This window comes from Schistocerca piceifrons, chromosome 2, assembly GCF_021461385.2.
Source record: "Schistocerca piceifrons isolate TAMUIC-IGC-003096 chromosome 2, iqSchPice1.1, whole genome shotgun sequence".
In the NCBI taxonomy this organism is placed as follows: Eukaryota; Metazoa; Arthropoda; class Insecta; order Orthoptera; family Acrididae; genus Schistocerca; species Schistocerca piceifrons.
This window is the reverse complement of record NC_060139.1, coordinates 687093753-687108998: the sequence shown is the minus strand read 5'-3', so window position 1 is coordinate 687108998 and position 15246 is coordinate 687093753. Positions and strand designations below refer to the sequence as shown.

At 42.4% G+C, this 15246-nt stretch overlaps 1 protein-coding gene across 1 annotated transcript in view; it reads left to right on the top strand.

Moving 5' to 3' along the window:
* The first annotated feature begins 12445 nt into the window (after window positions 1–12445).
* LOC124776772 (protein dbl-1-like) overlaps window positions 12446–15246 on the top strand; it is a 90639-nt gene continuing 87838 nt past the window's right edge. Inside the window, exon 1 of the mRNA XM_047251909.1 lies at window positions 12446–12509. The gene's annotated coding sequence lies outside the window, so the exon portion shown is untranslated. The remainder of the gene's footprint in view (window positions 12510–15246) is intronic.

The following is a 15246-nucleotide window of genomic DNA, read 5'->3' as shown; positions in this document are numbered from 1 at the left end:
TGTCAGATCCCTTAATCGGGCAGGTAGGTTAGAAAATTTAAAAAGGGAAATGGATAGGTTAAAGTTAGATATGGTGGGAATTAGTGAAGTTCGGTGGCAGGAGGAACAAGACTTTTGGTCAGGTGAATACAGGGTTATAAATACAAAATCAAATAGGGGTAATGCAGGAGTAGGTTTAATAATTGATAAAAAATAGGAGTACGGGTACTACAAACAGCATAGTGAACGCATTATTGTGGCCGAGATAGACACGAAGCCCACGCCTACTACAAAAAAATGGCTCTGAGCACTATGGGACTTAACATCTATGGTCATCAGTCCCCTAGAACTTAGAACTACTTAAACCTAACTAACCTAAGGACAGCACACAACACCCAGCCATCACGAGGCAGAGAAACACGCCTACTACAGTAGTACAAGTTTATATGCCAACTAGCTCCGCAGATGACGAAGAAATTGATGAAATGTATGATGAGATAAAAGAAATTATTCAAGTAGTGAAGGGAGACGAAAATTTAATAGTCATGGATGACTGGAATTCGGGAGTAGGAAAAGGGAGAGAAGGAAACATAGTAGGTGAATATGGATCGGGGCTAAGAAATGAAAGAGGAAGCCGCCTGGTGGAATTTTGCGCAGAACATAACTTAATCATAGCTAACACTTGGTTCAAGAATCATGAAAGAAGGTTGTATACATGGAAGAACCCTGGAGATACTAAAAGGTATCACATAGATTATATAAAGGTAAGACAGAGATTTAGGAACCAGATTTTAAACTGTAAGACATTTCTAGGGGCAGATGTGGACTCTGACCACAATCTATTGGTTATGAGCTGTTGATTAAAACTGAAGAAACTGCAAAAAGGTAGGAATTTAAGGAGATGGGACCTGGATAATCTGACTAAACCAGAGGTTGTACAGAGTTTCAGGGAGAGCATAAGGGAACAATTGACAGGAATGGGGGAAAGAAATACAGTAGAAGAAAAATGGGTAGCTTTGAGGGATGCAGTAGTAAAGGCAGCAGAGGATCACATAGGTAAAAAGACGAGGGCAAGTAGAAACCCTTGGGTAACAGAAGAAATATTGAATTTAATTGATGAAAGGAGAAAATATAAAAATGCAGTAAATGAAGCAGGCAAAAAGGAATACAATCGTCTCAAAAATGAGATCGACAGGAAGTGCAAAATGGCGAAGCAGGGATGGCTAGAGGACAAATGTAAGGATGTAGAGGCTTATCTCACGAGGGGTAAGAGAGATACTGCCTACAGGAAAATTAAGGAGACCTTTGGAGAATAGAGAACCACTTGCATGAATATCAAGAGCTTTGATGGAAACCCAGTTCTAAGCAAAGAAGGGAAAGCAGAAAGGTGGAAGGAGTATATAGAGGGTCTATACAAGGGCGATGTACTTGTGGACAATATTATGGAAATGGAAGATGAACACAGAAGAACAACACAGAAAGTGGAAGGTCACGAAACGCAAGCGCTGCACATACCCAGAAAGTGAGCCTGTACTTATAGGTGGTTGACTTAGAGGAGGGATGTTATATGTTATTTAGGGTCGACAAATGTCGCTACAAATGAAGAGAGCGGTTGGGATTTCATATGATGACGAGGGTAGATGGGGAGAGATGGATGGCAAGTGTTGTGTTGTCTGAAGAAAATGGCTCTGAGCACTATGGGACTTAACTTCTGAGGTCATCAGTCCCCTAGAACTTAGAACTACTTAAACCTAACTAACCTAAGGACATCACACACATCCATGCCCGAGGCAGGATTCGGACCTGCGACCGTAGCGGTCTCGCGGTTCCAGACTGTAGTGCGTAGAACCGCTCGGCCACTCCGGCCGGCGTTGGCTGAAGAGCCAACACCGTTTTACGAGGAGAGGCTGAAATGCACGCGGTTTAGCTCACGCAGGCTGGCATGAAGAGGGAAGTACTGACGTGAGGTCTGGAACATGACAAGGAAGTAGAATTCAGAAAGCGGACATAATTAGTTTGATACTTAACTTTAATCCATTAATGATGAACGTCGCTCTTGACGGTACATATTCACAATATTGTCTTTTCAGAATACATTCTTGAAGTAATTAAACTGAATATGGCACCTTGATAGGTCGTAGCAAATGACGTAGCTGAAGGCTATGCTAAACTGTCGTCTCGGCAAATGAGAGCGTATGTAGACAGTGAACCATCGCTAGCAAAGTCGGCTGTATAACTGGGGCGAGTGCTAGGGAGTCCACAGCTGGCGTGTGGCGGCGCTCCGTCTGCAATCACTGATAGTGGCGACACGTCGGTCCGACGTATACTAACGGACCGCGGCCGATTTAAAGGCTACCACCTAGCAAGTGTGGTGTCTGGCGGTGACACCACAGCTAGAGACAGAAATTGAGGATTGCCCTGATTGAAAGTAGAGTAGGTAATGAAAGGTGAGATTTGATAGGATGGACGAATATTCATTGTCTTTGAGAGAGAATCAGTAGAAGTTCCTTTGGGAGACGAAATGGGGGTAAGTGTAGGGTTGGTGGTATCAGCAGTATTCCAGGTTTGGAAATTAGAGGGAAAACAATAAGGTTGTTGGTATCGAGTTTGTGGATAGTGCAATATAAACTGAGCTGTGGCAGACATTCGCCAACTTAGGATTCATTTACATCGAGAAAAGAAAAGAATTGTATTCAGACACTATATCTCAGTTTATTCGTAACTAACATCAATACCTATGCGCCGTTGAGAGTCCCGCCCACTTGTTTGCCGTGTTTCACGCTCCTGACGCTGGCTGCTGTGTGTGATGTCGAAATACATCTACTGCTACGTTTTGTGCCAATGTGCAGGTGAAGCGCTCCATCGAGGACAACGAGCTGCCGGAGTCCGAGGCGGAGGACCCCGAGGCGGCTGGCCCGCGCCTGTCGCCCGACCTGCTGCTGCACGCCAGGGGATCCGCCGCGCACCATGGCCGCGACGCTGCAGGTACCCACCACCACGCACCACACACACACAACACACCACCACGCTGACAGGGAGGGGGAGAAGCCGCATACAGACGATTATAGCAGACAAGGACTTAAATATTTTCAATATTTCGCTGCCCTGTCAGCAACTGTACAAATATTAATTTTAATTTTAATAACCAACGGCCTCAGTTGCACCGTTTACCTAGAATTAACCTAGGTTTCAGTCGGGATAACTCAATCTTCTTCAGAATAATAATAACTGCCGTTTGTCCATAATGGACATCGTCAAGCTAAAACTACAAATCCATAAATTATCGTCAGATTGTAGAAACGTATCTGAAACTGCCTCGGCCCCACTTCGCGACCGCGATGCGGCAACCACGAGTGCTGTACAGCAGAGTTCTCACCCCCTAGCTCTCTCTCACTCTCTCTCTCTCGCACACATACACACACACACACACACACACACACACACACACACACACACACACAATGCACAGACACCTCTGAATGATTCAGAACAATCGCCAGGAACACTTTGAACTGTTCCACCGTCAGCCATCTTCTTTTTACACCTTCAACTGTTCCACTGCCTGCCATGTTTGCTTTTACAGCTGGTGAACAGTGAACCAGTGACAGTGACAGCGACAGCTCAATATATAGTGTTTGACAGTAATGAAGACGGGGAAACAGAAAACGTAAGTGAAACATAATGTAAATAGACACACACACACACACACACACACACACACACACAGAAGTAAATAATTTCAGGCACAGAAATAACAATTTTCAAATCGTAATTTTGGCTTAAACAGTTTATCTCCTTTAAGGTGTAAGTGGTTGCAGATGACAAACTGTGAAACAAAGCAGTCACTGTAGAAACACAATACATCAGAAAAACCACACAATGTGCTAAAAAGGTATGAATTCATAATTTTATGTATTTGTTTTCAAATATCTGTAATTACGATTTAAAAACTAATAGTTACGTGTACACAAACAGAAAAGAACATTCTTTATCTTTTACAGCCGTAACATAAAAGCCCACTGAAAATGCTGCAACTGCAGGGAAACATGTTTGGGTTAAAAAACAAAATTGTGTTTTCCTAAAGGCGGGCACTATCCAAAAACACAAGTATTATTAAAGCAAACACGGAAAAAAGAGCTTCAACCCCAAGATGAAAATAAAGTTTACTGAGTAGTAAACACGGGTCCGCTACGGCTTAGTCACGGTTAAATTATTTTCTGTGCCGTTCGACATCTACTGCTGGATAAAAGCCTTCGATAGACTTTTCATGAGTTGCTAGCTTCAGCGATGCTCGTCGTGAGTGGTTTCTAATACGATCTAACTGTCTCTTCTTTTCGAAGTCTCGGTCTTCTTTTTCCTTTGAATTCAGCAACGGCGCCCACTGTCTATTAAACACCGACTCCTCTTGTTACATCGCTGGCCACCATTTCGTTTTCACTACAGACTTGAATGCATTTTCTACCCCAGTCAGCTACTTTACCCAGTTGCATGTTTTCCGGTATCAATCCCCTTCACGAATTCCTCCGTTTCTCACTGAACAACCGTTAGCTTCTGAATGGTTTCCGCACTTAAAATTTATATTCTCATCCATAGGTCAGATATAAAAATACAATCTGATTGTATACTTCCAGTGTTTTCGTCCTCAAAACATTAAGTAGTTCGAACAAAATAATTTTGGGTCGTAGCTTGCGTCACTGTATAACAGTGAAGCAACTAAACTGCCGACTTTTCTACAGACCTTGAAGCCATCCTCCTCAGGTTCTCAATGGCGGTCTGCATGGGCTCCCTATACGCTGTAGATTAGTTATCAAGTGATAAATGATATTGGAAGTGATTATGGTATGTAATATGCTCCAAAAGTGCACTATTCTCTTTTCTCTTGCTTATGGCATTCAGCTGTTTATCAATATTAATAGCCGAGAAAGACGTGTGCTGCTCACATGGTCACTGCCAATGATGTCTTACGAAAGATTCGGAGCGGCTAACGGTTAGCTGGGCCATGTCTTCTGGAATGACAATTTCTGAAGGTAGGCACTACAATTACGAATATCCTAAATTAGAATGATCAAATAGACAATGTTGTGAGGGGAAAGTGAACCAAAGACTGTCTGTTATTTGCAGAACACTTACAATATGCAATAAGTGTACTAAAGAGACGCCTGTACTACGCTTGTACGACTTCGTATTGCGTTTTGCTATGGTATGCGCACCACAGAGGACTGACAGAAGACATCGAAAAAGTCCAAAGAAGAGCAGCTCGTTTTGTACCATCTCAAAATAGGGGAGAGAGTCACGGATATGATATATGAGTTGCGGTGGCAATCATGAAAGCAAAGGTGATTTTCGTTTTGGCGAGATATTTTCGCCAAATTTCAATCTCGAGCTTTCTCCTTCGATTACGAAAATACAACGATTCTAGAGTCGCTATACATTTTGTACTTAAGCAAATTTTATTAACCAATATGTAATGGCACTGCGACTTATGTTACAATAGGACATAATTTCAATACATTTCAATGTGACCACCTTGCATGACTAGGCACACCCCACAGCCCACTGTGACCGAAAAACCTGCCCAAGCATATCTGGTGTAATCTCAGCAGCTGCGGCTCGAAGACGCTGTGTTAAGTGTTCAGTGCTGCGGATCTTCACCTGGTGTACCTTAGACATGATAAATCCCCATGCAAAAAAGTATAAGGGTGTCAAGTCAGGAGAGCGGGGTGCCCACATCCGTGGAGAGGCACGACCAATCCATATGCCGGGAAATGCTTGATTCAGATAATCCCGAACAACGAGGGCAAAATGGGGTGGTGCACCATCCTGTTGAAAAACAACAGTATCCATAATACCATCAGATATCAACAGGGGCTCTAAAAAATCTTCAAGCATACGACCTGGATATGATATGCACGTTTGTGCAGCTTGTAACGAAACATTCTCCGTGCAGTGGTTTGAGGAATACCAAGCATCCTACTAAGTCTCCTGGTAGATGCGGAAGGGCTAAGTGTGATCGCATCCTGCACACATTACACAGTGTTTAGCGTTATGGCCGGCCTCCCGGGACGTTCTTCATCTACAACACTACCAGTACGCTGCAATTTTCTGACGAGGGTCTTGATAGCAACCCTGGTGGGCCTATTTTCCGGAATCTACGGGCAAAGTCTGTCTGCATTTGTTCATACGTCATTCCACGAAGACGAGCAGAAACAACAGCGGTTCGTTCTTCTTTGGTTAGCATTCTGTCGTAGTACCTGCAAGAAACAAATATTCCCTTAGTATATCACTGAAATGTATGGTGACTTACTATATCACTGACTTCAGAATCACCCTGTATTTCTCCACCTACATAGGGAGGAATGATCATCGTCATAAAATAAGTGAAATCAGAACTCACACGGAATAATTGAAGTGTTTCTTTTCCCCACGCGCTTTTCCGCAATGTAACGGTAGAGAAATATTTATAAATTGTAGAGCACAGCAATTTGTCGTCCTTTTTTGTAGGTTTTATTTGGCAAATCCAGATTTCGGCTAGTGCCTAACCATTATCAACGCACTATTTCATAGTCTCAATGCATGTCAGTTCCCTGTTTTTCGGGCGTCAGTCACAGTTCTTTGAATACTCAAGAACTCGCCAGCCTCTGGCAGCCCACAAATTCAGCATTGTCCTGAAACCAAACAAAAATGAAATAGGAAGACATAAAAATTTTGGAAAACACATCCCTCTGTCGGCACTGTCTAGAAGGAGGCTATCGAAATATGGCTGTATGAGATCCTTATCAACAAGGGCAATGGATTTGAAATTGACTAAGTGTAGGCACCGAAACTGACAATTCTCCAAACGCATCGGAAACTGAACACCGACCACGGCGAAGGCGGAGCACAACTAAGGACTACCACTCGAAACTCGAGCACGACCTACTCCACTGTCGCACAGTTCAGGTCAGTGGCTGCGGTAAGGTGGCGGGTGAGGCGGGGGGGGGGGGGGGGGGGGGAGGAGGGGCAACCGTTGTATATAAAGCACTCACTGGTCCAGAATGTCAGTCAGCAGGAGTAAGCTGATGATGGTGGGACGTTACACCTTCGAAAATTCTTTCTACAACGATCTATAAATCCGGCTGCATGCCTACGAGACTTTCATGCAATACGTGTACCAGTTACGGGCAGTTTTATACACCATGAGAAGCGAGTTCTAGACTATGTTTGAATTTTCACATGAGAGAAACAAAATATCAACAGTTAAAGACAAAACAAACACCACACACAGCATTCTTTCCTTCACACTGAGGTGACGTGATGACTCAAGGAAGAGCAGCGTGTACTGTTAGTTGGTGGTATAAATGTGATTAAATTCATATTAGTTCGTTTATTATTATTATTATTATTATTATTATTATTATTGTTCTATCATTTGTTCATACTGGAAAATAAATCTATACTGCCTCTTGAGTTGTTTACGACTATTATTATTATTATTATGTGCGATTGGACCCATACGGATCACGCAAAGCTTTTCCGATTCAATTTTTTAATTCTCCAAACTTCTCTCATTCTTTCCCCATGAATTCTCTTTCTTTCCTCTGTCCATTTTGTCCCCTGTCTCTTGCAAACTTCATTCTCGGGTTGTACTTTCCAACTATTGATTTTTTGCCTGTATACATTTCTGTTTATAACTTTTGAAGAATTTATTTGTGCATTTGCTAGATCTGTTTTGGTTTCTTTTATCCAGGGTATGGTTTTCAATTTTTCAATGTATATTAAATTTTTGTGAGAGAGTCTGGGTGTTGGGAGTCTGTGGATATGACCGTAAAATTTTAGTCTTCTTTTCCGGATGTCTGCGGCGAGGTTAGATAATTTTTCTGTAGTTTTCCGAGACTGTAACCTGTATCCATCTTCAGTTCTTTTTGGACCAAGAATCTTTCTGATAATTTTGCGTTCCTCTTTCAGGATGCCTTCTAGGTCGCCTTTTCTATGGAGTGTGAGTGTTTCGCTGGCATATAGTGCTTCGGGCTTGATTACTGTATTGTAGTGTCGTATTTTTGAGTGAATGGAGAGACACTTTTTATTGTAGATGTTGTGGGTTTTCCAGTATGCTCTTTTCAGTTTTTGCAGTCGAACTTTTTGTGCAGTTTTCTCTCCCCCTGTGGGTTCTAGGACCTCGCCTAAGTATTTAAAGAATGGAACTCTCTCAATTTGTCCATATTTTGTAGTCAGTTTTTGAGTTTCAAATTTTGAGCAGATGAATTTGGTTTTTTGGAAGGAAATTTGTAGCCCAACTTCTTCGGCGCATTCTTTGAGAATGTCTATCTGTTTAATTGCTGTGGTCTCGTTTTCTGCTAGAATGGCCACGTCATCTGCAAATGCCAAGCATGAAATTTTAATACTATCTTTCGATCTTCCTAGTTGTATAGGCTTCCAGTAATTTTGATTCTTCAGTTCTTTTTCCCATTCTCGGATGACTTTGTCTAAGACAAGGTTGAAGAGGAGTGGAGACAAGCCGTCACCTTGTCTGACGCCGGTTTTGATCAGGAAGGGCTCTGATATTTCACCCAGGAATTTTATCTTAGAAGTTGTGTTTGTGAGCGTTTCTTTGATAAGGTTTAGGGTTTTCGGATCGAGTCCTAGGTCCTCAAGGATAATAAAGAGAGATTGCCTATCGATTGAATCATAAGCCTTTGCGAAATCAACAAAGGAACAAATGATCGGACTGTTTCTGACTGCTTTGAATTTTAGTGTTGTCTTCAAATTGAAAATTTGTTCTGCACAGGATCGGTGAGGGCGAAAGCCAGCTTGGTATTCACCAATACTGTGTTCGAGTTGTTCTTGTGTTCGTTGAAGAAGACAAGCTGAGAGGATTTTATAAGTGACTTGAAGAAGGGAGATTCCTCGATAGTTGTTTATATCTGCCATGTCTCCCTTTTTATGCAGTGGATGAATTAGGGCGCATTTCCAATCTTCTGGTAGTTTTTCTGTCTGCCAAATGTCTGTGATGATTTGAGAGTTCTTTGAGGGAATTTGGTCCAAGATTTTTAAGTAGTTCTGCAGTGATATTATCTTCTCCGGATGCCTTGTTGTTTTTCAGTCTATGAATATGTCTTTGGATCTCCTCTAGTGTAGGTGGTGGGAATTCTGGATTTGTGTAGACAGCAGTTTCTTGAGGGAATCTTGAAGAAGGTTCAGGCAATTGAGGAGTCCGGAAAAGTATCTCGCCAGCTCCTCACAATTTTCCCGATTTGTGAGCGCTAGTTTTCCATCTGGTTTTCTGAAACATAGATTTCGTGAGCCGTATCCATTGATTCTCCCAGCAAAGGTCTTATAGAAGTTTCGTACATTATAGTTACGGAAATTTTCTTCAATAGACTCACACTGTTCCTTGAGGTACTTCCTCTTGACTTGTCTGATTGTTTTTGCCACTTGTCTTCTGGTGTTGTGGAAGTGATCTAGATTTTCTGGGGATTTCTTACTGTTATACTTCAGAAAGGCTTTCTTTCTTTCTTCCAGCGCTTTTTCACATCCAGAGTCCCACCAGGGGTGTTTTGTGTTCTTTTTCAATGGGATCAGTTCTTTTGCCTTCTTTGTAATTTTTGTTCGAAATTTTTCCCAAGAGTCAGCTGGTTCCTTTTCCCACTCCTCCTTCAGATTGGTTTCTTTGATTGTTCGTGTGTCAAATTTCATCATGTGTGTTTTCTTCGGATAGAATTTTTTTGGGGTGAATTTCACTTTAATGCGTGTTAAGTAGTGGTCTGAGTCAATGTTCGCCCCTCTGCGGACTTGGACATCATGGATCTCTTTCTGTACGAAATAGGAGATGGCAATGTGGTCAATCTGATATTCTCCGATCTCTTGTATGGGGGACCTCCAGGTCTTTTGTTTTCTAGGTTTTTTTCTCAAAGATGTAGACATTATTTTTAGATTATTTTGTTGGCATAGTTCAATAAATCTCAGTCCGTTTCTCTTGGTGAATCTGTGTGCTGGATACTTTCCTACAGTTTTTTGGTGTTCTTTCTCCCTGCCAATTTGTGCATTGAAATCTCCCATTAAGATTTTGATATCATCCCGGGGAATTTTGGCCATGACATCTTCAAGTTTAGTCCAGAATTTTTCAGTTTGTAGTTGGCGTTTTTTGTTGTCTATGTTTGTGGGTGCATGAACATTTATCAATGTGTATTTCTTGTTGGCGCACTGGATACGCATGGTCATGAGGCGATTATTTATGGAAGAGACCTCTCTAATTGAGCCTAATATATTTCTGTGCACCGCAAATGCCATGCCCAGGAGTGGCATACCATTGGCAATTCGTTTGTCAGTCTTGCTCTTGAAGATGCGATAGTTTCCATAGTCTATTGTATTTTCATCCGCGAATCTAGTTTCTTGTAACGCTAATATCTTAATTTTTGTTGGTCTAGCTCTGTTACTAAGTTGTGTAATTTTCCAGGTTGAATTAGGGTCTGAATGTTAAAGGTACCAATGTACATGGGAACCTTGGGACGAAGTTTGCTTGAGAACTCTGATCGTGATGGCCCGGGTTCCCCAGAATCCGAAAACCCAGTTGTCGTCTGTCGACGAGTGGATTGGTTACCACCTGGGGTAATTCTGTCATTACTCTCACGAATCATGATAGCTTGTAAGTTTTGGTCCAGTGTTTCCACTGGGTGTTTAGAACCAGGGATTGTCAGTTCCTGGAGCATATAATACAGCCGCACCTACTAGATGGACAGACGCTGACCTCGCTGCCGCTCGACTCGAGTACAGACGCATTGAGGATTTGGAATGTGAGATTTATTATTATTTATTATTATTATTATCAGTAAAGTTTCTTAAAACTTCACACGCATACACACAGGGTTGCTGATGTTAACTGTATGTTAAGTCACAAAGCACACTATAATGCGTATTATACTTTCTGTTCGAACATAACATTGTGTACGCAGTCGTGAATTTTCCTCTTGGCCCAGTATTCCTTCACTTCTACACTGTGTCGTTTTATGACTAATGTTGGCTGTTCTAGCTTTTAATGTCTGTAGAAAAATTTTTATTTTTTGATAAGAACTCTGGTCCAGGTCTCGCTGGGATCTATTTTCACAACATATACATGTAACTAAACAGGTTTTATGCACTTAGCGGTCGTCGTTTTTCCTCTGGAGAAGATGTTGAAGATTCTTGACGGGAGTCTTTGCCTATCTGTCTAGATTAAATGGTGATTCAGCATGAGACTCCTGTTTCTCATTGCTGCAGTGCTGCTATTTGAGCGGACAATTGCACCTCTATACGTATCTCTTTCTTTAATAAGACTCACAAATTTCCTCATAGACTCAAAAAGATAGCCATCATTTACTTATAATCTATGTACTCGCACTGCAAACAATTTTAAAATACGGCAGGGGATCTTTAGCATTGTAGCATGTGTAAAATTTCCTTCAGTTCTAATTTATTACGAAGCGCGGGAAGAATGATTGCCTACATTCTTTTGTGCGTGCTGTAACTAGTCTAATCTTGTTTTTTCGGTCCCTATATGGGAGAGATACGTGGGAGGCTGAAATACATGGCTTCGTAACTCTGGAAGTAGGCTGTGGTGTCACCGCCAGACACCACACTTGCTAGGTGGTAGCCTTTAAATCGGCCGCGGTCAGCTAGTATACGTCGGACCCGCGTGTCGCCACTGTCAGTGATTGCAGACCGAGCGCCGAAACACGGCCGGTCTAGAGAGACGTCCTAGAACTCGCCCCAGTTGTACAGACGACTTTGCTAGCGATGCTACACTGACAAATACGCTGTCATTTGCCGAGACGATAGTTAGCATAGCCTTCAGCTACGTCATTTGCTACGACCTAGCAAGGCGCCATTACCAGTTTATATTGAGATTGTTATTAATGTATCAACAAGAGCGATGTTCTCCAATTATGGATTAAAGTTAAGTATTACATCCACTACGTACTTTATTTGCTACTATAAATTCCCTTAACTGTTCCAGACCTCACGCCAGTCTGCGTGAGCTTAACGCGTGCATTTCGGCCTCCTTTAGCAACACGGTGTTGGCTCTTCAGCCAACACAACATAGGGTTTCGTGGCTCAGTCTTCAGGCGTCTGCCAATTGACGTTTTTCAGCATATCCGTAAACGATCTTACGTCCAAGTTCTTTTATGAGATGAATAATTCTGTTTGTGACTCATCGATATTGTAGCCATAGGAAAGTATTTTACTACGTGAAGTTCATACTTTTATTTTTCAGGATATTTAAAGCAAATCGGTGAACAGCCGATAAGATGTAAAATAAGTATTAGAGTTACATTTGCTACTCGTGTATCAGTAACATACTTGTTCACTTTCTACAGGTGGAGCATTGGTGTGACACACTTTTATTTTGTGCAGATGCAAACGGCGACATTATACCGCTACCTGGAGGCGGCCACGGCAGCGGAAAGAGGGGCCGAGGCGGAGGCGGGGGTGGCGGAGGCGGTGGAGGCGGGAAGCGGCGGCGGGGGCGCGGCAGGAAGCACGGCCGCAAGGCGCGCAGGAGGCTGCAACAGCAACAGGTGCGGCTGCAGCTGCAGGTGCGCCACAGGTGGCAAGCGCGGCTCGCGCTAGCGGCGCGGGGATGCGTCGCATTAGTCCACTGACGAGGGGAAGCTTACACCCAGCGGCTCACCGAGTTTCGCAAGTTTGTGGGCAACAATGTGGGAAAACCACAAACACACCACGTTACCTTGCCTAATAAGGAAAAGCGTTCGTGTTCAAAGCAGTCACCAGTCCTCTCAGAATGGATAAATACAGGTCCCTATCGATTTCAAAGTAATTGTATACTAATCCTGCAAAATAGTGTCAAGCTGAGATAAGGATGATGGAGGTAGATAGCGATCACTCACCCTTCTCTAAACTAGACTACAAATGCTCAATAATGTTCAGGCATGGTGATTGTGGAGGTCAATGGAGATGCGACACTTCATCCTCGTGCTCACAAAACCCACAAAACCAACCCTGAACTACACGGGCTGTGTGAATAGGGGCCCTGTCATGTAGCCTTGGAACACAGCATCGTCATTTGGGAACAAACACTGTACTATGGCTTGGACCTCACCAGCCAAAATTATCAGGTAATCCTCGGAAATATGTGACCTTGCTTACGCCAGACGCAAGCTCAACCAGAAGTTGGAAACAATGTGAAACAAGACTCATCCCACAAAATGACATTCTTCCACAGCTTAATAGTCCAAGTTTTCCAGCTTCGGAACCACGTTTTCCTGTTACGGGCCATTGCATTCACTGTTGTATGGTTTAGTTCACCATACAATTCCCAGCTGATGGAGCTCCCTTCATGCTGTTTGGTGCTGACAGATTTAGAGACTGCGACATTCACTTCTGCAGTGACTTTTGAAGGTGTCGTTCTCTCATTTTTGGCCACAACTCGCGTCAGTGATCGTGTGTCACGATCACTCAACACATACTTTCCTCCGCGTTACGACTTACCGAATAACGTTTCCTCGCTTTCCCTGTATGAGGTATAAACATTCGATCCCGTGCCTCTTGAAACACGAAACACGTAGGCTTCCTTGGCTATAGGAGTACCCTCCACATGATCACGAACAATTTGCCACATCCGTATTCACTTAGCTGCGGCATAATGCACTCACAACTACGCGGAACCCTGTGCTGAGCTCGACTGACACCTACAACGTATTGTGGACACTGCGCAGGTGCCGTTCGTAATGAAGTTCCACAGGGGAACCTGCAACCTTGGGTAGCGTCTGCATTTATATTCAAGCATGTATTTCTCGCGGTGTTTCAATATTTTTGCCTAACTCCTCGAGATTAAAAAATGAGGCTCTAGTGCAATGCACTTCTCAAGCGTCGAGTGAAATCGAGGTTAAAATTTTTATAAGCCTGTTTCATATCACAGGAGCACACCATTTTTGAAGCAGTAGTATTAACACAACCGGCTGAGGGGGCCGACTACTACTTCAGCCGTGCTGTGTTCGAGACTAATTTTTTTTCAATGTTCCTCCAGAAATTTATATCGTTACAACGAATTTTTTTCGGAATTGGGCAATAATATTGATAGTGATAATAATATTATAGTAAGAATAATAATAAATTAATAATCCATGTGGTGTATTTGTAGCGACATTTGATCAATGTGTAATACGGAATACTGATAAAATGATCATTTATAGATACGTCAAGCGCGTATGAGAAGTACTGTGTGCAATATGCAGAACTGGTACACCGTGCTCTGACTTCACTGCAATATGCGTGTTAACGCATCGATAAATAAAAGATCGTTTTCTGACTGTTCCACTCCACGGAAGTACCCCTATGAGTGTTATTATTATCGTTGTTATTATCGTTACTATTCCTAGTGTTTCCCCCCGGAGAAATACCGTTTCTTGCTTGGTACAAAATAATTAGAAAAAAAATCCGATTAGGCAACTCAGTGCGCGCTGACCGCTGACTCACCGCTTTAGGTGAGTGCGCCATTGCCGCTTCTCGACAGCTGGTGCTCTATCACAGTATTCAACTGACTCGCAAGCTATTCTTTGATATTGTCAGCGGGAAGATACTCGATCTGTTGAGTTAAATTTTCAGTGGGCAGATACACGATCTGTTGATTTAAAATATGTAAGGATAAAAATCATACGTCAAAATCGCGAATTTTCTTAATTATTACCGATTTTGACTCGTTGTCGAACCATCCTCAGATCGATCTAAAACGTTGTTCAGTGTATGACAGTCGTTACACATCGTCGTATTCTTAGTGCTAGTCACCATAAAATGAAAAATCACAGTTAGTTATGTAAACTGACAACGTTACTCACTGCTCGTATTGCTCTGAGGATGGTTCCTCAATGAGCCGAAACCGGTAATCAATAAAGAAAATTTGTTTTTTTGAAGTAAGATTTTTATGTACACATTTTGACTCGTAAGTCTCTGAACCTCGAAAAGCCTCGAGAATCTAATGGTACTGCCACGGTGTTTGTTAAGCCTAAAACGTACCAGGCCGTTCAGTAAATAATGCTCCACTTTTTCTGGCTTATAACATGCTTATTCTTAAGAGTTAAAATTTTCTGACAATATCAGTCGATATTTCTTTTACTTGTACTATTTTTCTACATAGTGTCCATCAGCTTCTCTACCCTACGTCATAGTTCTGTGAACACGTATTCCATGTTGGTAAAAACTTTGGTCCTAAGTTCGTAGTCAACGCTTTTACTGCATGAATTACGTTCTCATCTTTTGGTAAGTGTATCCGACATAAAGAAATTCAAATGGCTCTAA